This window comes from Falco biarmicus, chromosome 7 (assembly GCF_023638135.1).
Source record: "Falco biarmicus isolate bFalBia1 chromosome 7, bFalBia1.pri, whole genome shotgun sequence".
Lineage (NCBI taxonomy): Eukaryota > Metazoa > Chordata > Aves > Falconiformes > Falconidae > Falco > Falco biarmicus.
The window spans coordinates 16255615-16280226 of record NC_079294.1 but is presented as its reverse complement, the minus strand read 5'-3'; positions in this window follow the sequence as shown (position 1 = coordinate 16280226).

Here is a 24612-nt window from a genome sequence, read left to right as displayed (position 1 = left end):
TCCCACTGAAGTTCTGGTACTTTCTGGCTCTGCCTATATGAATAAATTAAGCTCCTTAGACCAGTACTTGTCTCTGTTCTCTTCAAAATAGAGTAGCTACATGCTAGGTGACTGCTGGAAACGGTTCTTGGATAGTTTTAACTCCTGAAGCATTCCAGTTTAACAGTGCTGTAGCTGTCTAGCCAAGAGAAAAGTGGTATTTCTTAGCCTGGTTTCCTAAAGACAGTGGGCTTATGCAGTCAAGCTTTCTATGTCTATTGAGCCACCTATTCCTCACCTAACAGTTTTTTAACCTTTAGAGCAATTTTGACTAAGAAAGAAAAGTAAATGTCAAAGAGGATTAAGCTCTGAGAAGTTTTAGGAAAATTACTGGAAGGAAGACCAAGTAAGAGAGCTCTGCTGCCTTGCTACCTATTTCAGAATAACTCTGTGGCCAGTCAGTGCAAATGTAGCTGTTAACAAGCCACAGCTCATGCTGAATCTCTCCCAGTGGAGGTTTCAAAGGGAGACAGAAGGAGCTGTAATTATTATAATGAGGTAAGCAGCAGGGAGAGAGATTGTGATAAAGGTTACAAATCTACTGGAAACCATGCTTTTGCAGTTCTGCTGCTCCTGGGGCAAATTTTCTTCCTGCTTTTTAGGTTCTTTTCTTTCATAAGAAATGTATTATTTCCATGACTTGCTTCTATCAGAGTTTCTCTTACAAATTTAGGTGTCGAGTTTTTAGGTGTCAGTGTCTATTTCACTCATCAGAATTTTCACCCAGACATTTTCATTCTGACTGATAGCTCTAATATATCCGCAGCTACAAATAGAGAAAACATTCTTATGATACCCTAGCATAATAATCAGTGCAATCCTGGACTGCATGCAGCTGCTGTCATGATTCTTAGCTGTAAACAAATGACACTGTTTCTTGAGGACACAAGATGGTGTCTTAAGCTATTTTTATTCTTTGTTTTAAAGTCAGTCCTTAAGAAACACCAAGAAGTTCTGCACTGTAAAGTCGACACACTGCAGATAATGCAATAAATGAATGAAAATGCAAATAACTGAAATAAAGGAGTCTAATCTGGTTTATAAAAGAGCATGAACTAATGGCTTTGAATTCATTCAGTAGGAAATTTCCTCAAACTAGAGACAAACACAGGAAGAAAGAAATACAGAAAAGGATCAGTGGAGCAAATATTGCAGAATATACAAAAGAATAGCCGTGATGCACTAATCACACTGTTATTAGTAATTATTAATAGTTACAATAACTTAGCAGCAACGAGTGGGACCTCAGGTTGAATCATAGGGAATGAAATCTGTACTGGCTCAAACCCTCTCAGTGATTTCAGCTGAAGATGGAAATACAACAGGGGTACTGAGGGTTTGCTAGGTAAAAAAAAAACCAACAAAAACCAGCAAAAAATCAGAAATGACTGAATAATGTGCAAGGACACTCTATGCAGACAGGTGCCAGAGTGCTCGTTCATTCTGCAGCACTGCCTCCTGCAGCCACCGCCCCTGGCAACTGCGAAGCTACAGAACTGGGCTGCCTTTATCTGTCTGATATTTTAAGTCACCTGTGTATTAATTTTATGGTGGAGGATAAGGATAATTGCAGAGGGAAACAGTGATTCTGAGAGGCTGCAGGGCTACTTATTTACTGTTTCTTCACTACATGCAGAAGAAATACAGTCATTCCCTTTGGCTTAGAGCAAGGGAAAATTACTCAAATGAACAAGGATTTTCAAATATTGTTTGCATTCAGCCACAGAAAGGGTGATTTGAGTCTTAGGATACAGTTTTTTAACATTGTTTTACATATTTTCAGAGGCCAAGGGACTCACATCTTTTTCAGGATTAAGTTAAAGACTTGGATACCTGGCTAGAAAGCAAAGTACAGCTTTGAGCCATAACTATACCTGGTGTATCTCTAAGTTTGGTTTGAGTGCATTTCTGTAGGTAACGTATATCACTGTGAAAAAAAGCTAGGCTAAGCCAAAATTTTTTCCATTTTTAGATATTATGTTCTGCATTGGTTGTAATTCAACCTTATTTTCAGAAATACAGAACTATAAAATGCTGGACAATTTTAGCTGTCAGAAAGGCTGCTGGGAGTCACAGTTTCAGTGGGAGCACAATGTGGTCCCTGCCATTCCTTGCCCAAGTGGACCCTGGAGAGAAAACAAAAGCTTGAATGTGTGGTCATGTACTGCTGAGCAGAGGTTCAGCTCAGTAGCTGTTCAATAAAGGGCTGAAAAACAAATTGTTTTTATAAAGAGGATTTAAACACATTTAACAGTTTCTGTGATGATTAGTAAATATGCCTCTCCCCATCTGCTCTGAAGGAATGGTTGGCATGGCATTTTCTGTGCACTTTGCCACGCAAACCCACAGGAGCAGCTGAAAGCTGCAAATCTTGGCTCTGCTAAGCAGTCCACTGGAATCCATGTAGAGTTGTGGAATGCTTTTTTTTAGCTACCCCAGGCAGCTTGGCCTGGTGTATTGATAGCAGGTGAAAAAAATAATTTCTCTTTTCTCATTTCTGAACATGAGAGCCTTGTTGAAGATGAAAAAAAAAATAAAATGTGGTCTTACACTTGTTTTCAAAGATTGCACTTAAAAGATCTTAAACAGGGATAACAAGGACAACAAGGACAACACAGATTGGGGTTCCTAGACTATGTGTCAAAATATAGCAGGCTGAGGCCAAAAATATTGGGCCGCTAGGATTTCTGTCTCTGTTCAGCAAGGGCAATCTTTCCACCCACACAAAGAAATTTTGTATATTTTTAACAACTTTGCAGCTGCTGTCGTCATGAATATCCCTTAGTTGCTGTTCAGAGTCAGATTTGCTGATAACCATATTCAAAGAGGAGGGGAAGTGTTAGACTCGTGAGGAGCCTAAGGAGAAAGGCAGGCATGGGCCTCTCCCTCCTTTCACCCACACACGGAATGATTTGGATTTCTTCGTAACTTAACCCAGCGGGACGTAACCATGTACTGGGCTTGAGACTCAGACCTGCTGCTTTTTTTCTAACACCTGCTCTGCCCAAGAAGATGCTTCTCTTTTCATTATCAGCAGGCAGTGAGATTAGAATGGCATGACAGCTGGATTTATTTATTGGGAGTTTATGATCCAAGTATTGTTTTGAAACAGAAACAAAATCTGAGCCCAAGCAGTTGAGTTTGCCTGGATTTTGACTCAGATTTTACGGACTAGCTCAGCTTTGTTGAATGGCTTATTAAGCTATCAAGACTCTTTTACTGAGATCTGAGCTTGTAAACCCACCTCTTTGGAAGGAATGTGATGTGTATCTTTCTTAAAGCCTTACAGAACACTGTAGGTAATCCTTAGTGTGTGTTTAACTATTAATGAGATGAGAACCTTCCATATATAGAAAAACAGGGGAATTTTGGCTGAGAGATACAGCAGGTAAACCAACAACACAATAAAGCACGTTGTACCAGATTTCAAGTTGTGAATTCATGTAATAGAATCCATGGAATAAATTAACAGATAATAATTGAGTCCCTTCAAGTCTATTTGCTGCCTTATGTAAAAAACATACTTGATGGCAACCCAGCTATGAATCATGGCATTCTATTCAAGCAGTATATTTTCTATTCTAGATGATGAATTAAGATATTGTCTCTGTTCTAAAACTGGATCACTGTGTCAGCTTTGCCTTTGTCATCATGCCGCTCAGCTGTAGCTCTCGTGTGTTCAAGCATTTCTCTGTAGGACGCAGTTGGAGTTGAGGATCACGTTGACAGAAACATATGCGGAACCGTCAGTCATTAAATCTCTCAGTCAGAATTTTCTGGCAGACACAGATGAAAGTTGTAGCAGGCTTTGTGCATTCTTCACGGAAACAGACTTCCAGTTTCATATGGGTCTAAAAGCACTGAATAGCACACAACAGACAGCAAGAAAAACTACTGGGATTTCAATTACTTTTCCAGACTTAGTTATTAACCCAGGTTTCAGCAGTGGCTATTTACATTTAGGGAACTAAACCCCTGTATTTAAATGCTCAGTGAGAAACTCTTCTGTGTGCAAAATACCGATTCATGCACTAGTTAAGGATTCCTTAAAGCTTTATGCTTACACTTGCATTTCTCTATGGAATTTCTGAGAGTCCTAAGGGCTAGAGTTCTCTTGTTGACCCTGAAAAATAATTATCATGATGACGTAGTGATTTTGCTTTAAAAAAGGACTTTGTGTGCTTGCCTCCCTCCCACTTAAATGGCTGAAATACATTTATGGTGAGTTCCTGGCCTTATTTGGTTTGGTAGGGTGCTTTTTGCCATTGACGGCAACAGAATGACATTTGATCACTTGATCAGGTTATGTTTTTATGGCATAGTGTAGCTGTCAGCTGAGTGTTAGCTGCGTACTCTGCATGAGCTAGCAAACTCTGCCTCTTTGTGGGATAAACCATAGTGTCTCTGAACAGTTGTGCATTATGTGATGTAGAAATATAGATTTACAGAAATGTGGATGCTCAGTCAGATTAGGAAGCTGGGTGATTATTAACAGTACACAAGACCAAGTACAGAATGGTGCTCTATTGAAAACTCAAGGACAGGCTGTGAATCAGAAAGGTAGAGTATCCTTTGGCAGGAAGACAGTTTGGATTTACATTGCTGTTGAGGTTTTGTGAAATGCTGCAGAAGGAGGTCACTTGGTGTGTATTTGTCTCTTTGCTCTCACCTGTTCTGCAAATGTAAAAAAGGCAAGCAGGGATGTTTTTGAGGTAGCAGCAGCTGAGCAGGATCGGGGCAAATTTCACTATGACATTGCATACTAAGGCAATTCTGTTATTGACTTTAAATGAAGCAAGAAGAGGCTGGTAAATAGATGCTTTGATTAATTAATGTTATGCATTCTCAGACTGATAGCGGGATAGCAAAGTAACATCTTGAAGCGGAAGGGCTTGTTTGTAAATCAGAAAGGAGAATTTAGCTCTTGTTGGACATGTGTGACTATGCAGCCTGGTGGTAATGCCAGTTACAAAGCAGAGCAGACAATGTGTTTTTCTTGCTGTATAGAATATTCAAATGGCTTCCATTTGTGATGGTTGACAGTGTTCAGAACTGGTCAGCTTTTATACAAATAAACCAGCATGCAGTGAGGCAACTGCTTCAAGAAAAATGTTGGGTGGTTTGTGGTTTTTTTTGGTTTTGTTTTTTTTTTTTTTTTGGAAGGGGATGAGGGGAACTTACTGTACTACAGACAACAGGTGGTTCTTATCTTCAGAGGTTTTCCCTTCTCTTTTCCAGGGTGCCTTTAAAGACTTCTACACAGTCTCCAAAACAGCTATTCAAAGAGGAATAATTTTTAACACAGTGCCATGTCAGTCATACCAAAACAAAGGGAAGCAAGAGAGGCTCCAAGCCGACCAGTTGCTGCTGCAGTTGGTCCAGCAACTGGATGTTAAGAACAGAGTGAAGTTATAGACAGGGCCGGGGCTCAGCTTTCTGTCCACATTCAGCCTTGTTTTTATGCTCAAATTGCTTCTTCCAATGCAGACTGACATTAAGACGTTATGATAATCTGGATCTGGCTTTAAAATAACAGTGTTTAGGTGTTTTTACATGTAGATGTTTTACATCTGCTTTGCATTCAGCGTAGACTTAGACTACTGTGTGGCTAGAGATACATGCTGATATTTTGCATGTGTCATCTAATTTATACATTTTTTGGATAGGTGGATATAAATATATATATATACACTAACTCTGAAACTTTTCAAGTTTCCAGTACTCTGAAAGTGCTGAAACTCAGTTGAATTCAGCAGAGTAAATTTTGCTTTATCTCAGTTCAGAGTGCATACTTATTTTCTCTCACAGAAGCCAAATTAAATCTGTGATTTCAACAGAGTGTATGCCTATGGCTCTGATTCAGAAAAGTACATAGTTAAAACTTCTCCTTTTCATCAAAACCTGTCTTTAAACACCACTGATGCCAGTGTTGCTTTATCTGGGCCAATGTCTGGTCCACTGTTTCTAGCTGAGCAAGAAAAGGAATAATAGGTCATCAGACTGTAATAACTCATGATGTGTGATCCTCCCGAGGTCTTATGCTCTGTACACAAGATAAGCACCATGGCGCCTGTCCCTTTAGAATCAAAATGTTCTGTGAATTTACTAAACCACAGTCACAACTGCACAGAAAGCTGCCATATTTCTGTTCCATTTTTTAAATACTAAGGCTGATAGCTAAACTGGAGCTTTATTCCTTCTTCCTTTGAGTTTTACTAACAGGCTTTCAGGTTTCATTTATGCATTGGATACGATAGAGTTTTTCTTTAAACTGAGTAAAGTTATGAGCAAGACCTGAGACAAGACTAGTGCCCAGATGAGATAAAGCAAGAAAAAAATATTAACATTTTCACCAATTATCTGATTCCATGGGGCTGGGAATGTAATAAAGTCATAGAATTTCATAGCAGCAATCTTGGTCATTGCTTCTAGCTTCAGTAGGCCACTAATAGCAAATTATCAGGACCTCCTTACGTAATTCAGTCATTCCATACCAGATGCCATACAGGAAGGATCCAGGCTTAGACAAAAAAGCCCTGTAACACAGGAAAAAAAAAAAAAAAAAGAATATAAGCCCTAGAATAAACTTCGTCTAAACTGGTTGTCACATTGCTCAGAATCCAAAGCTCGTTTTTGAGTATTGCACTAAGATGAGCTGCCAGCACCAGTGACACAGTGACTTTTAGATTCATGCTAAAGTGATGATTGGAAAATAGCTAAGACTCTGGTCTTGAATTAAGCTGTGTGTGCATGGATGGATGGCATCCTAAGTTTGTAATGCACAGCTTCATGCACACTGCTATTGAACTATTTGTAAGTCAGGAACCAATATTAGCTTTGAAAATTCGCTTACTGATGGTAAAGACAGTACTGGTTTGGATTAAAAAAATAAATGTTTTCTTTTATGACAGAGATATGAAATACTATTTTTTCTTGATCCAAAGAAGGTTTTTCTGTATGTTGCTAACCATTGATTCTCTGAACACTGAATGTCAAATTCATTAGCATGAGCTTATCTACTGGAAACGGGTGAGGAGGAAGAAATATGCTTTCCCTAATAGAATTAGTAACTACACAGTGGTTTGCAACATGAGCTCGGAATACATGATGCTGCTATTTGGCCTAATCTATTGGGACATGGCAAGTTCCAGGATATTGATAATTTCAGATTAAATTTAGCTTTTAAATTTGAATTGGTCCCTCCAGCTCTGCTGTCAGATTAATAGCAGCAATAAGAAAGATCTCTTCCCTTCTTAGGTAAGAAACATTCAGGCCCATCCTCCAAACACAGCACTGTTACTTTCACAGCATTAACTGCATGATGACTGTGGGTAAAATGATATTTAAAGCACCATGGGGTTTATACTGATCATTTCCATTGGATTTTGCAAATCAAATCTGCTTAGTTTGGGACCAAACTTCTTGGCTGATTGGATGAAAAGATGAGGCATCTGGATGAGGAAAACAGATTATGTGCATTCTCAGGTTGGAAAAAGGTCCAACTATTCAATTCCAGCTGTATTCAGGTGTGCCTGAGAGCAGGATTCAGCCTGCATTTGCAAGCTTTCAATATTTTTACCATACTTTCTATGTATGACTTTCTATAATGTCATACACCTAGAGGTAAAAACACTGCCTGTGGCAGCTAGTGCCCTCAGGAGTGCAGGAAGGCTGTGTGACTACCCAAACCTGGGGCCCGAGCAGGCACTGCGTGGTGCACGGGGTGGGGGGGCGGCGGCGCGGGGAGGCGGTAGGGCAGGCACCCTGCTGCTGCCTGCATCCCCAAGTCTTGCTGTCAGCTGAAGGAACTGCAGCAGATCTGCTCTTTCAGCTGATGTGCGGAGCAGAAGAGACTCCTTCTGCTGTTTGCTGAGTGCTCAATCCACTGTATTCTGACCAAACACTGACACAGAGTTTTGATATTTAATACATACGGAGAGACTGCCAAGTTTTACTGCTCGTTAGTTACAAACCATCAACAGGGAAACAATCTGTCTATCAGATACCTCCTTAGGTGAAGTACTTGTAAATGATATAGCAGCGTAGGTGTTCGCCACTAAAATAGGTAAGTGACATAGAAACTGTACTTTGTAAATAAATAAAATAGCAAAATAGTTATGGAGGTGGGCATTGTTCCAAGGAACACGTGCCACTGACTGAAAATACAGTAACTATGACACACAGAGAATAAAGTATAATGAACCTCCCTTGCTGCTTCTGTCCCAGCTCCCTCTTTCCCTCTGTAAACATGAGCCTATGCCCAACCCCCCAAACTCCTTCACCGCCCCACAAAAGACATATCTTCATCTATGGTGGCAGTGCCTCCATAGCCTCCCTCTCTTGGCATCTACGGTTGTAAGACAACGTGGTCACTCCACTACTTTACACACCCCAGAGGGAAGGAAGTTGGGTCAGGAGGATATTTGTAGGTTATTCTGATGGAATTTCTGCTTGCTTTGGAAAAACAGCAACTACGAATTAAATATGATATGGTTGTACCCTTCTTCCTCTCTTGAAAAAGGTCTACGCTGCAGAAAAAACATTCAAAATTTTGGACTGTCAGAATAAAAGTTGCCTGCACATATTTAATTCTGTTCCTTGTGCTTATGCATTATGAAAGGAGAATTCTTTCTGTGCCATTCCCATGGCCTGTTCCTATAAAGGCTGTCAGACTAGATGATCAAGATGGGCCCTTCCAGTTTTGTAACCTATGGAGTTCTGATCTAAAACGACATGATCACACACCATTTTCCCCTCAGCCATGCCTACTTCAGTGGACCAGGTAGATCTGTACTGTGGCTGAATTAGTTTACTGTCTCTGGGATAAGTGTTCCATTTGTTGGAGAATTTGTGAGATATATATAAGGTGGAATGGGTGAGCTTAAAAAAAATTAAAAGAGGACAGTCACTCCAGGGAACTGGATTCTATCCTTGACTGTCACAGTTTTCTCTGTAGTGTAAATTTAGACTGGGTTTCCACACATAATTATTCATTTCTGAAGATGTAAGTTGCTGAGCACTTTATTGGAAATACAGATCATTCAAAGCTGCAATTAAAAGCAAAAATCTGTCTTTTGTATGCAGATGATAGCACAGATATGTTCTTTGCAGAAGGGCTTGAAATTTGGAATCTACATTAGTTCAGAATCCTGATATATACGTATCTGGCAATAAGAACACCAGCTCACCACAGTGGTACAAAGATAAGCTTAATTATGTTTGTGAAGAGCTACAGATGCTGGACAAATAGAAGAATTACACAAGGAGGTAAATAACCGTGTGTTCAGAACTGACTAGTTGATGTGCTGTAAGACACAGTATCACACATCCTTTCGTGAAGATAAAGCAAATGGGGAATAGCTGTTCATTCCTCTACTGTATGAAATAAGAAATACTTCTATAGAAAATAAATCTAATTTATGAAAGAATATTTTAAAGTATATGAAAATGAGTGTACATGATTTCCGTATACATCTTAGTGATGTACAAAGCTAGATAAAGGCTCAAGTTTTTGGCTGATGTAAATTGTCAGAGGCTTTCAGGTAACTTCTATTAAAAAGAGATCTTGACTGATCACTTCAAATGCCAGAGAAAACTCTTCACTGTTCTTTAAAATTGATAATAGCAAAGTACCACCAGTTAATGTGCACTACACAAAGTAAGCTGCCTTTGGGTCTATAAATTGTATTCCTTGGTCTGTCATCTGGGGAATGCTGATCAGATATGCTTTTAAGGTGGCATACCTACAATTTTAGAGTTATATAATTCCCCACTTGCTATGAGCATTTCCCTCGATAGTTCAGTAGCTTTTTTGAACCTCTGCAGTGTTATGTCAGATCCCTTGGCACAGGCAGGTGTGAAACGTTCCAAGGAAATGACTGCAGTCTTATAGCACGTGGGCACGCATTGTGATCCTGGAATACATGGTTTTGAATCAGCCATCCTACTGATGAATAAAAGGGAAAACTACAGCTGGTTAAATAATCCTTTAAACTGGAGGGGTGGGGGATGCTTGTGGGTAAGTTTAATCAGTTCGATTTTTAAAAAGTTCTGCTTTGCAAACAGAAGATCTTATGACCAATAGCTCCAAGGTCTGCAGTGTTTTCAAAGGCAGTGGAAGAAGACTGAACAGAAATATCTAGTCACTGCTACAGATAATAGCTCAAAAGGGTGCAGGCATACCCCTTGCACAGAAATCTTTTCCAATCCTTGTATCAGATTCATGAATTCTCATGCAAGGACTAAGTCACAGTACTCTGGGGACTAAAGTCACTTGAAACAATGGCTCAATAATTTAATAAAGTAATAAAAAATTTGATCAGTTAGCAAACCTATATTCTCTGCTCTACATGCAGGGACCTTCTGAGATGGTAGGAAGAATCTGATTCGTCTTACACAGAAAGAACACTGGTCTTAAGCTGTAGCCGTGTTTTTTAAACAGCAAGCATCGCTAAAGAAGGGGTTTGGAAGATGCATCTGATTTACCAGTTTACTATGCTACCATCAGTTTGACAGGTGTGATGCATCAACACAGTATTATGAGCTTAAGATAAATTATAGTATTATTTTCATCAAGCAGCACACTGCAGTGGCATATTGCACAAAGCTCAGCATGTTCAGTCACTAGGCATTTGTGCCTGCTGCCTAAAATAGAATGTGTTTCTGTGATGGGTTAATCCCTCTTTGGCTCTGATCCTGGGTAGATTACTAGTTATAGCATGCTGTGAAAGACTGCTGTGTAAGGCAAGTATTTCACTGAAGTCACTTACCGCATTCTCTGGTCAGAAGAAGTGTCTTGTGCATTAGCTAGCAATGTGGGGAATAATTTCATTGTCTTTGCTAAAGTTTCCAATTTATATTTTCGTAATTATGTTTTATTACTTATTGGAATATTCTTAATCCTTGTAAATTTTGAATACTCCAGGAGAAATCAGTCTTTAATTTTGCCTAGGAGTTCTAATCAGTGTGTGTTCATAATTAGAGCACAAAATGTGGTTGGTCATTCTGTATCCCTTGTTTTTTTAAATTCTGGGCTTCTAAACTTTATGATAAGACTGCAGTTATAACTGTAGTCTACTTTACACTCACCTAAAGGTCGATAAATATCAGAACTTGGCAAAGGAAAAAGTATTTCTCAAAGATTTCCCTGTAAGAAAAATGAGTTTATTTCAGCTGAGTTTATGTCTCCATCTGAAGGAGCTCTTCATTGACATTCAATTAGTTGAATTTTCCTGAAATTGATGTGTGTAGAAGCCAAGTTATAAACTTGAGGCAGTTTACATTTTTCTGTCAAATAGGGATACATTTAAAGAGCTTGATTTTTAAGATGTGCTAAACAGTGATATTTATCAAACCAGCTCATTTTGAAATGGTCTAGCTTGGTGTCCAAATCACTATCCTCATGTGCAAGTCAGCAAAATTTTGTTGTTTATAAGTGTTTAAGCTGTCAGTGCTTGACACTTGGTCGGAGAATGGAAATGGCACTGTGCAATAACCATGAGTAACCTGTGCTCCCAGTTATTGTGGGAGCTGCATGGGGATACGTTGAGACATTAGAATAATTAGACATTGTTCAAGTGAAATGAAAATGTCACTCCAAAGGTCCTGAGTTACTATGAATGAAGATAATTCTTGAGGAAATTAATTTTTTAACATTGTGAACAAAAAGGAGAAAAGCCTGTTAAAGAAATCCACTATTACTGGCAATAAATATGCATAACTAAAAGGAGTGAGAAGTGCTGGTTGCTGGTTGTTTTTTTTTTGTTTTTTTTTTTAATTGGACCTTAATGTTGTTATTATATTCTTACTTTCCATTCTATTGCATTTTGGGTTTTAGCACAAAATGAGGGTGGACTGATTTAGAATATTTGCCAAAAATATATAAACACAATGAGAATCCCAATCCATCCGTAAATCTGTGTTGGCTGGTCAAAGTGTGTCTTTTGTACATAGATCCAAACTTGCTGGGCCAGAAAAATATTCAAGTCAGACAAAATTGAGCTTTGACCCTGAAGGCATGTGATCCTGATTATGCAGAGTAGACTGCAGGAGTAAGTCCTGCTAAAAGACGGGGTGTAAAGCCTGCGGGACTTTCAGATTGAGAAGGCTTGTATGAAAGCAGCTCAGACTTTGGGTACGGTATGAATCACTAAAACAATGCTCAAATGTTATTCCCTTATCCTCAGGGATAAGAAAGTGGGAGATAGCTTTGCATGGATGATTAACTGTAGCCTACCAATTCCTTTCCAGGCAAACCCCAGGTCCCTTTTAGACATCAAAAAAAGGGTTATAAAGCAAAGTAGTATGCAAAAGTTTGTATCAACAATCATTCCAGTGAAGATGCAAAAAATATCAATGAAATCAGGTAAATCAGAGATTTTTTTGGAATTGTGAGCAGAAAGTTTGATGTTCAGTTTCTCAAAGAAGGGAAGGGTCAGTATCAGAGCCACAGTAGTGAATGCTGATATCAGATTTTTCAAGGTCAACCAGAATAGTTGTACTAGAGGTAGCTGCCAAAATCAACAGTGCCATGTCACACCTGTCAGAAGCTACAACATAATTGCCCTGGAGTGAGTCACCTTAACATCCATGTACTCAGCAAACTGAGCAATTATAAAGAAGTCTCTGCTTTCCCTGCCAGTCATTATAGTTATTTGTTCAATCTGTTGCTTTGCCTCAATTCTAGTTAATGTGATTTATGAGCACTCAGCACATACTGGAAAGACAAAGGAGTGAAGTGACTTTGCTGAGGGTCTGGGCAGTTGTCCAAAAATCCTAACTCTATCGTGACAGACAAAATTTGCTCTGACTCACAGGAAAGAATGTGGGATTACGGGGAGGGATGCTGCTAGCTGCCATGAAAAAACCGATAGTGAAACTAAACAAAAAAATAAGATTGTAAAAGAACCAAACTTTATTTTTTATAGTGCATGACAGTAAATGCTTCTGTAACAGTTTCAGACATTGCTGACTGTGCTGATACATCTACATCACCAAAAAGCTCACTTTCAGTAGTTTTATTTTGCAACACACACTACTATAGGAATTAGAAACATATGTATTAGTGTCAATACATTATATGGGAAATGAGGCAAATTATGTTCTTATGAACCAGGTTACCTTTAAGTTCATCCAATATCCAGGTGATGACTTAGATTTTCTGAATAGCAGATGTTCAGAAATTGGGAGACAGAAGCTGGCCAAGAAAGCTGCCTCAGTAGCAGTGCAAGTTATAAATTCAGCATAGACAATCTGTTCTCCAAAACAGAGCTAAAGTGATTTAAAAGGTTCATCAAGGTCACTGAAGAATACTATACAGCAGTGCTCCAAAGCACCAGCTGTCAGGACTGTCAAGTCTTGCTAATGAACTGTGGAATCTGCAGAAAATAATACTAATGCTAATTGAAGCCTGAATAGCTTGAAAGCCTAGTAGGTGGTAGCTATTGATTTATTTCCTATGATAGTATCAGCTACAAAGCATGAGACAATGCTTGTTTACCTATAGTAGTAGCTAATCCATTGCTGATGTCATTCATACAAATATCTAGCAGGTATGAAGCCCTTTTCATGAGATGAGGAGTCGGGTACACACTTTGCAGATGATGTATGACTTTTTGCTTTTCTAATAAATCCTGAATGGTGGCTTAGCTTCAAGTGTACATAGTGCCCAAGTCCAAGAAGAGTTTGCTAGTTAGGGCTTTGTCTGGAGGCTGGTGTGGGTCTGAATGATTTCAGTTAGAATTTAATTAATCCCTTTCACAACTTGTGTGTATGCTTCGGGGGAAGAGAAGGCCTTTTCATAAAAAGAAATACTGTCTGACAATGTTTTTTATAAGGAACCTAACACCAGGTGTGTCTTAAATATGTGAAGGGATGGAATCAATTTCCCCCTGAAGACAAAGGAGAAATGTTTAAATTCTGGACCTTTAGGGAACTTGTATTTGAGATAAGTGCTAAGCTTCCCGTCCCTATAAATTTAGACTGAGGATTTTTAGTGCAGAAGCTGAACTCGGAGCACAGGCTGAATCTAAGCATTGAAAAGTAGATTGTCTACAGGCTGAACACCTCAAGAATTGGACAACAGCCAAACTGGGGGCTTGGAGAAATGGTGTTTTGAACTTAAGAGCTGAATTTCCCTTAAGCTGCTAATTATGCACCCACAGTCATGTCCGCATGGGAGAACAACTCAGAACTCAGCCTGGCTTTTAGACCCAGACATGGTCCAACTGCAGACTTGTGGCACTGAGTTTAACTGAACCAATGAGACCTACTTCTTGGTTCAGGAATCTCTTAACTGCATGTTGTATATCCCCTATGCTCCCTTTTGTGAAACACATACCAAGCATGCTCAGTTTCAATGCAGTTTGTAGACTGTGTGTCCAGAACATTCAGAAAAATTTTATAGAACACCATTCAGGCTCTTTATCATCCTCAGAAGTGGAGGTCCAGGTGTGGACGTTCCCCACATTAAGTTATGTTGTTCCTTTAATTGAGTTTTTTTTACTTTATTTTAGAAATTACATAGCTACGGATCACAGCTTGTGAATGGTATTTGTGTGGGTGTGTAAAAGATCTATGGGAGGGCACCTTGAGTATTGCCGCTGTGGGTCTACCTGTACCACCCAAATGGCACAGATCCTCAGAATGACTTGTCATTACAACTGGAACACTTCTCACATCACTAGACCTCCCTTTGCTATTGTCTCTGCTTTTTCTATGCCACCATAGTGAATAAATTCATTTAGTGACAAGTTACAATTTTCCAGATTTATGTTGTGTTGAAATATTTCCGTAGTATCTGTTTGCACATATTTTCCAATTTAGCCTCTGAAGTAAAACTCCGGGTTTTAAATTGCAATTACTTTCAACTAACAAGCAATTAAATACAAAATATTGTCTGGTAAGTGTCCCAGCTGCATTTATGCTCTTAAGGTTTTATTTCACACTATGAAGACAGTAAGGTTTCTTTGCAAACCAAATCTTGAATTTGAGAGTGTAATTGTTTTAACTGACCTAGCAGTTTATGCTTTCCCAATATCAGGGCAAAACTTTACTAATGTGTCAATAACAAACTTATAATTCATACATTATTCTGACACACTCTGAGAGTAATCACAAGCTGTTGCTTACAAATATGCAACAGATATGTCTCACTGACATATGCCTCATCCTGAGCAAAATAAAAATGAGGAAGAAATGGTTCAAGTCTCAAGGAATTTAGGATGTAAATAGGGCCATTCAAAATGTACTGAATGATCCAGGCATGACCAGTGTAAGATCTTGTGTCCTTCCATATTCACATCCATGTTTTCAAGTTAACATGAAGCAAGTTGCCATTCTTTGATACAAATAAGATGATGAAAATGTTTTTTCTCTGAAAATGATTGGTATTAAAACCTCTTTAGGTTCACCTGCAGAGCTTTAATTTTTTACAGTGCATGGGTGCAAAGAATACAATGAAAGTTGGATTTTATTCAATCAACTTTTTAGAATGAGCTCAAAACCAATTAGCTCAGTTATCATCTGAACTTTTAGTATTTAATTTCCTTCACTTGCTAGAGAAACACCTTCCTTTCAGCCACCAGAAACCCTAAGGTGGCCATCAGAACTGATTTCACTTCTATTGGCTCTTCTCCCAAAAGCATGTGATTTGTGGTGAGCAGCTGGTAACACTGTTAAGGCAGTTGCTCCAAAGCCTGGCTTTCTGGCCAAGTAAGAATGCTGTGGAAAATGGAGATCTGTGTGGCTGAGGAGTCTGGATATATAGGCTAAAAATGGCTGATGCATTAAACAGGTCAGTTTTCATGTGGGACTTTAATGGTGAAGAGACTGAATCTGTTAAGGACTGTTGAAGTATATTTATTTATTCATTTACCATTTGCAAGTTTGGCCCCAAACATCTCGGTCCCTGTTGCAGGGTGGAACATATGCAGAAACTATTTAGTGACTAGTGAATGAGGAATGCTCACAAGTTGCTTTCCTCTTTTAAAAATGATTACAGATTTGAGTCAAAATTACTTGAGATGTTTAATGAGGTGTCAGGTCCTACAGGTACTATGTGTAGTATATAAAAAGTGCAGGTCATGAAGCATTTTGAAAGTAAATGGTAACCCACAAAAAACACCCTAACAAAAAGCCCTTAAGAACCAGTCTTGCTCATAAGATAGTAAGTTTAGCATGGAAAATTTAATGATGCTATACAGCCTTATCTATCCTTACTATTTTCAATGTTTTGATAGACACATATATTGTATAAATGCAGTGCTCTGACAAATTTTAGTTTTGGTTCCTTTTCTATTAAAAAATAAACAATGGTAATCAAGTGATTTTGAGAAAACATGGCTTGCAAATACAGAAGTATTTATTTCCCACTTCAGTGTTTTAAAAATTTGATAGAAAATAGTGGATGCTAAAAAACCTGAACAAATGTTTGTAGTTCTTAATAATGCCTATTATATATGCATGAGGAATAAAGAAAAAAATGTAGGAACAACAGTGTGACCATTATTTTTGCTTTATAGAGGTGAAATAAATATTGATGAAGGCAATGAAGGAAAATAAAGGTAAGAAGTCTGTTTACCTATACTTCTCCATTTTTATTGGTCATGTGTTCTGACCACAGCTTTAAAAAAACTCATTAAAATACATCCCTAACTTATAGTAAATGCTTAACTCACATTGGCTTTGGTGAAATTTAAGCACAAAGATAAGTCATTTATTAAATATGAATGTGATAACTCAAAACTAAAAAAGCGTTTAGTTATGACTAATCAGTGCATGTCTATGAGGGCAGAAGTAACTAATACATCACCCATGTGGCAGCCATGACTAAAATTTTGTACTTGCTGTAGTGTATTTTGTAAGACCAGTTTGTTTTAGGAATACAATCTCAGTTAAAACTTCACAATGGGAAGCGAAATTACTTTCAGATATTAAGATCCCCAAATACTATTTGGCCATATCTAAGCAGGAAAGAAATCCTGTCAAACTGTGGAAGCAAAATCCCAAATTATGCCTGTGACCTCTTTTTCTTACTATTTTGAAATTAGTTTAATGACTCATATTAGACAGCACAGTGGCAGTTCTACCCTACTTCTTGCAGAAGAAAAGCACGACAAACATAAGAGGATTATATTATCATTAGGATTCCTTCTGCATTAATAAGCTTAAGAGGAACTTGAATTACAATAGAAGAAGATGAGTTACAGTAAAATATTCTGCACTGTACCTTGAGTTTTGTTTTGAGATCCCTGCCTGCAGCCAACTCAGATGATGTGGTTTAGAAGACTCCCTTTTGTCATTAAAACTAATTAGGCAATTCTCTATTTAGACAAATTTAATACTGTTACTAATGAATGAAGATCATAGTATCTGGCATGCAGCTGCTGCTAAGAATATCTTATTCAGTCAGCATTTATACTCTCCTTAAGTTCTACTGCTATCCAGTGTTGTGTATGAATGTATTTTCCCAAAAGTAACTATTAATAGTGATTTAGATATAGGGCAAGGAAATAGTACTCAGTATGGAGATCTGCTTTGCAATGGCTGTAGAAAGTCACTGAGTTATTCACGTGCGGAGCTTTGCAGTTAGTATTTGTCTGACGCATGTCTCCCAAGAAGGACATGTAAGCATTAATGACTTTCCATAGCTTCTTCCTGGTGAATGACAGTTCAGAACTCATATATATCCAGCCCGCATGGATGAGTGGAGAAGGGTTTTTGTGAATAAACAGATGTACTGTCTTCTGTGGGATTTTAAGTTTGATCATTCTAGGGAAATGGACAAGAAATATTAATTCGTCAGATAAGCAGTTGCCCACCATAGGCAAAAAATAGTGGAACCAACCCCTGAATTTCTTATTTTCACTTAATCAGAAGAGTCTCAAGAGATCAAATGTTATTTAGACTATTTTGAAACAGCTTACCTGAAAAAACAGTGGAAGTGCCATCTCTCATTTACAACACTTTGAAATTTGCCAAACACCGTAACTGGATATCTGAGAAGAGAAAAAAATCTCAGATCCCCCTAACACGTTAGCAGAGACATTCTCTTTCACAAAAATGTGGCAGAGATAAAATGACTTGCCTAGTTCTTAAGAATTTGCCACTTGAGTATTTGGATAAAGAAATACTTAAAAAACATTTCAGTAGGCTACAAATAGGTGTTAAAATATCACCACTTTAATGAATAATAAATATTAATACTTTACCAATGATTTAAAGATCGTATCACAGTCATTACAGGGCAAGTCTTTGATCTGTAAGGCATTACTGCATATAATATGTGAATAAAAGCATTGTATTTTAGATACTTTCATTCAGGCTTATACTGGCTTCTCTAGGTATCAATATATTGCATCTCATGGATGTATTGTATACCTCAAAATTATAGATGGATGAACTAAGGGCAGGGGAGAAGAGGGTAACATTTTCAAAAGTAGTGGCCAAATGTGATCTTCTATAACAATAATTATTCTCCTAACCAAAAATGTATTTGGTGTTTAGATTTTATTTTATATTAAAAGTAAAATTTTCAAAATAATGTACTTGGCTCAAGACACCATATTTGATTTTTAGATACAATTAACTAAAGATCATATGTGTTTTTGAACTGCAATGAAATTTTAACTTCCATGTAATTTTTCAAATGTAAATTAAATTTTAAAAAAGCATAAAGTATTTTTGAAATTTTAACCATAGGTGCACTAATTTGAAAATATCACCCCAAGTGATTTTTCAGGACTCATAGCACCACTATAACAGAATTTAACTATCAGCTATTTTCATTTTCAGTAACATGTTCCTAGCTTTATATGAAAAGTCACAGCGCAGAGGATATAGGTGACTATTATTGTCTTTTATCAGGTAGCACATACTCTAACTTCTCCCTCTTCATAGAATCAATAATTGTAAAATTCTTACCAGCAGTTTGAACAGCAATGAACTCTTAAGTGACTGCAGCAAACAACTGAATAAATCTTGCTAACTCATACTCTAAAAGCCATTAATAGCTAGAATACTAAAGAATGCACTAGTACCGTTAGTATAGTCATTAGAACTGAAGTGTCCAAACCTCTCAAATTTTTATGTTTGTTTAGATAGTAATGAACAGATGAACCTCACAGATGGAATTAGATTGGTTGTCACATCAGGTAGAATGTTGCTGCAGCCCATTTTAAAAGGAAAAAGAAAAAAAAAAATCCAGTCCCTCCTATTGCTTAGATTTATCAACTCTTCATTTAATGAACAAAGATACCTATGCATTAGGCCCGAATTGGGTGACTTATAGTTATTCCTTGTGTTGTAGGAGAAAAAAATGTCTGTCAGCATCGTTAGGCATGAAATTTTGTCTCAAGACTGTGAATCATTCAGGGCTTTGTTGCTTGACCTTGCTTTTCTGCCTGTTTGCATGTCTGAAACTGTGCATTGATCTTAGGGAGGTTATTTCAGCTGAAGTGAGCTTGCTAGGCTCCTCATTGAGCAAGGCTGTTAGGCAAGACAGCCGCATGACATTTGGTTTAATTTGTTGACACTAAAAATCCCTGAGTTCAGCTCTGATGGAAGACAGATCGTGTAATGCCCCGGTGAAGGACTTGCATTCTTCGTGTAGAGGCTTCAGACAGTGAACAGTGGGCTCATATTAAATTAGCAAGAAGTCAGAGGGCTTTGTTAGTCCTTGTGTTAATGGAAATCTGAATTTTAAGTTGTGGGTTAATATTTTTTTACATGCGCTGTACGTAGCTGAAAAAATACTTAAATTTTAAGGTTTTATTTCATTATTCAAAACAGAGATTGCAGTCAGTTGCACATCTGAAAAAAGTGTTTATCACGCTTGTCTGCCCAAAAGGCATTGAACAATCTTTGGATTTATTTTTGCATTCCTAGCAGTTATAGAAGCAATAAAGAAATTAGAGCAGTACTTACTAGACATGAATGCAATATTTCTGTCAGCTTTTCTTATTTAGGAAAGAGTAAATAAGGCTTACAGTTTCTGATTATTTTTTTCATTATTAGAGTTCCTAAAAATCATCCTCTTCTTTCAATTAAAGGATGAATTCCTCCATCTCTGTTACAAGAAGGGTATATTTCCAACAAAAAATAAGGCTTGTTGTTGTATTCAGTATGCTGCTTATGTATCAGTTGCATGAAAATATAGAAATACATTCCAGAAAAAATCCCTCCTACTATAGAATTTTTTTCTTCTTAACTTTATCTGTACACATTTTTACTGAAATTTGGGAATTTCATCCACAGTCTGAGAGTTCCTCTATTTCTTTTTACATGTTTAAAAAAACTAATGCTGTTCAATGTGACAGAAGTCCAACACTATGAGATCTGGTTTATACACTTACTGAGACTTACATATTAATTAACAAGTAATAAATTGATTTCTGAGGAACTTCTGGAGCACACTCACCTAGTGCCCATGGAAAAATCTAATAGAATGCCAATGGGATTACAAATCTTAAAAAGATGGCTGCAGCAAACAAGCAGGTCAGAGAAGTAAATGAAGGAGATAAATTAGTCATGAAAGTACTAGAATTGTGAATTCCTGGTCAAGTAAGAGCAGTAACAGCAGATCTCTGCCTTTTTAGGCTCCATTGTCTGGTTTTCTGCTGAGTGTCCTGTAGCAGAAGGGAATTTGAGGAGTTAAGAGGAATTAAAAAATTACACTTTAACAGTGTGAATTTGAAACACGCGTGTTAACCTGTAGACACTTGCTAAGAATGAGAACATCAGTGCATTATTTCATGACTTTTACAGTTAGTGTTGTCTTAACTATACTGTGTTAAGGGTTTATTTATATTTTTTTTTGAGTTACATAATTTTTCATCAGTATCTTGCTGGTCCATACTAAAAAAAAAAAAATACATAAAAATATTGTGTGTCAAAGATCCACCAATCCTTTGGGTGATTGTACTCTTGCAGCCATGTTTGTGTAGAGGAGAGATCCCTGAAAACCACCCACCTTCTGCCTGTGCTCTGACAGCCACCCTAATGCAATCAGCCAAGACAGAGCTCATGCGTGCAGGAAAGAGCTGCAGGCTCTGCCCCAGTGTTGGCTGAGGCTGGCTCCTTGGAGGCCAATATGTGCCCTTACCTCAAGTGGCTGAGTGTAAAAGAGAGAAGCTTGAAAATACAAAGAAAGAGGTGTGAAAAGACTAAACAATCCTTCCTTTCACACCCCACCCCCAAAGAAAAGAAAGCAATGATGAAAATTAATTAAAATAATAAAGAAAAAGGAAAGACTTGAAGGGAGGAAACTGCCTGAAGGGAGAAAGGGTTTAGTCTGTTCTGCATGGCTTAACGTCAAGAGCCCGGAGAAAACATGGTGCAGGAGTGGAAGCCCAATTCCATGGTCAGAATTCAGGTCAAACTGCCAGTGTTCCTAAATGTTTTCCTGAGGAATCACAGGGTCTGAATTAATCTGCACTGGGCTTCTACATGTGGAATATTGGCCGATTGCCATTGAAAATCCTGTCTGGTTTGTTAGCTGACTGGGAGGTGCTCAGAGGTTATAAATAGACCATCACTGCAACTTGCTAAGATAGCTTCTGAAGGAAATGAGAAGGATGACTTAGTGTTCAGTGTCCCATATTTCTTCTGTTATTTTGCACGTATGTCTTTTTAATCCAGGTAAATAAACCCATGAGGCAACTCAGAGTTACTCATAGCTACTCACTTTACAAAGAAGTACTGTCTTTGCTGTGAATCTGTCACCCACTTGTTTCACTCATTTCTCCTTAATATTTTTAGAGTGATATGCTTATTAAAATGAAATCCACTGAATATATGGAAATACTTCATGACAAGCTTAAATAACATAGATTTCGTGAACTTTACCTGCCTTTGCAGTACATAGAGTCTAGAGGAGCAGAACATGCTTTGTTGTAGGGCAGCAGCTGAAGGAGAAACAGAAATAGGACTGAATGATTCAAGCCACAGCTGAAAGAGTTTCCATTAACACCACTGAGTTGATTTGACAGCTATGGTCTGAAAACAAATAGCAAGTGATAACTTCGGTGATGCTCAAAACTGATAACTTTTTCCATAAAATATAATTGTTGTCTTTGATCCTAAAATATTGCACAAGCAGGATGATCTGCTAATACCCTCTGCAGAATATGTTGCCTGTAGGATTTTGTCACACAGACACTTAAATTTTAAACAATTTAAGACTGAGAAATGTGTTTTGTTAATGAACAAAAATGACTTTGCCTGTCATTGTGCAGATAGTTACGTGACATGGCGCTATGGTGGGAAAAAGCGGGTTATATCTGTGATCAAAAAGCTACACAGAGTTTTGGATTTGTGGTTTCATTAGGCATGTGGTCGAAAAGGCTCGTTAGAAAATGTACTTTACCCACTGCCTTGTCACAGCCTTCCTCTGATCTCCAGGTTTGAAATCATCTCCTGGAGTGAAGTTTGTAATTCACTGGGCTTAAGTTACACACTTTGACATGAATTACACTGTTCACTGAACTGGAGTAACTTCATAAATAATCCTCATTCCCTGGGGAGTCCAGTCTATTCATCACTCCCCTCGATGTTCTCTCCCATGCAGATTAGCACACACAGGGTAGAAAAGGAGCTGCAACCAGTAAACGACGTTAGCTCTTTGTAAAAGGTGGTAACAGTGCCATTTTTTATAATACAGACTGTAGAAGTCAAGCTAAATTATACATTACAGACATTTTACCCGTTCTGCAGTGTCTGTGTTGAAGGCCATTATCTTCTGTCCTTTGGGAACTGCAAGGAACTAGAGACATGGAAGTTTAGAAGAAAGAAGAAGAAAAAAGAACTAAACTTTTTTTGCCTAGAAGCAAATTGTAGTTTATTATTCAGCTCAGCTCCGCTGTGTTCCACTTTCAAAGTTTCACTAGTTGTTTCGCTAAAAAAGCAAATGATAGCATGAAAAAGAAAGATTCCTTTAAAGTAGTATTTCTTCTGGGGGACAGGTAAGGTCTCTGGAATTTTGACTAGCATTAAAGAAGATGAATTTGCCAAAATAGGTTAGGCAACTTTTGCTCAGCTTTTCTTTCATTTTTAACTACAAATTAACTTCGTTCACCAAAGCTTCTAGACATTTATGTTGACAAACACTAGTTATGTCTAAACCAGGAGGCAACTTATTTTGGGCGTATATTTCAACACGAGCTAAGTTAAGATCACTCTCTATAAGAGCCTACATGTATGGTTTTTTTTCCATATATAGAGAGTTTGGGGACATTGACGTCCTCCCCTAGACACTTCAGGTAGATGTCTTAGCTTTTTTCCCTCCTTCCAAGGGTCATTCATGACGTTTCATTGACAAATAACACTCTCTCCCCATAACGCTGGCTCTCATATGACTTGAACCAGACTTTTAGCAGTCTGAACCATCAGCTCATGTACAATGAACACCCACTTGCTGAAATGCCATCTGTGTGCTGGACCTTACTGTGACTGCACACACTTTAGCAGGATAAGCACTAGGAAAAAACCAAGCTTTGTTGCGTCTGATACAATTAGTGTATAAAGGCAAAGAAACAGCTGAATATTAAGCGTAAGAATTCCAGGCAGCTGAGAGAAGCAGAAAATATGATTATCCTCTTGTAATTAAGAATTTTTTTAAAAAGTGTTATAGAGGAGTTTTCTGTCCATTCATAACACCATTTTTCCAGTCTCAGATCAGGGAATTTCAGAAGATAACTGTGTCAGGTGAAAAGGCTGTATTTTTTTGTTTCAGTGAGTAAAGTCACGTACTACTGTATGTGAATAGTTATTACTGGCTTTTCTTGACTGCACTGTAATTGAAAAGGAAACATACAAGTAAACCAAGCCACTGTATTTTTTGGTATGGACTAGAAGAAGAGTTTGCATGTTTGAGAGGCTTTCTTCTGATCCTTTCACACCTGTATTTCTTTACGTTCAAAGAGCAACATCTCAACTGAAGAAATTGCTTCTTGCTTAGAACTTCTTTTTGTCTAGCAAGTAATAGAGATACTTCTGGTGTTAAAAAAAAAACAAACAAACAAAAAACCAAACCACAACAACAACAAAAACCCACAAAGAAATGTTCTGCAATAAACATCCAGTAAACCACATCTTTCCTGAAAATGCAGTCCCTTCTTTAGTAGGCAGTTTGCATGTAGGACTTTTTGGAAGAATATCTCAGAATTTCAAATATGGATCATTCCGTTAAACGAAGCTTCTTCCATGAAGACAAGTTTTTTGTAACTTTGTAGGGAATCACAGAATGGTTGGGGTTAGAAGGGGTGTCCCGAGTTCATCTAGTCCAACCCCCTGCTAAAGCAGGTTCACCGAGAGCAGGTTGCAGAGTCACATTCAGGTGGGTTTTGAATGTCCCCAGAGCAGGAGACCCCACAGCCTCTCTGGACAGCCTGTCCCAGGGCTCTGTCACCCTCATAGTAAAGAAGTTTTTTCTCACATTCAGATGCAAGTTCCTATGTTGCAGTTTGTGCCTGTTGCCCCTTGTCCTGTCGCTGGGCACCACTGAAAAAAGTCTGGTCCCGTCTTCTTGACACCCACCCCTAAGATATTTATGTGCATTGATAAGATCCCCTCTCAGTC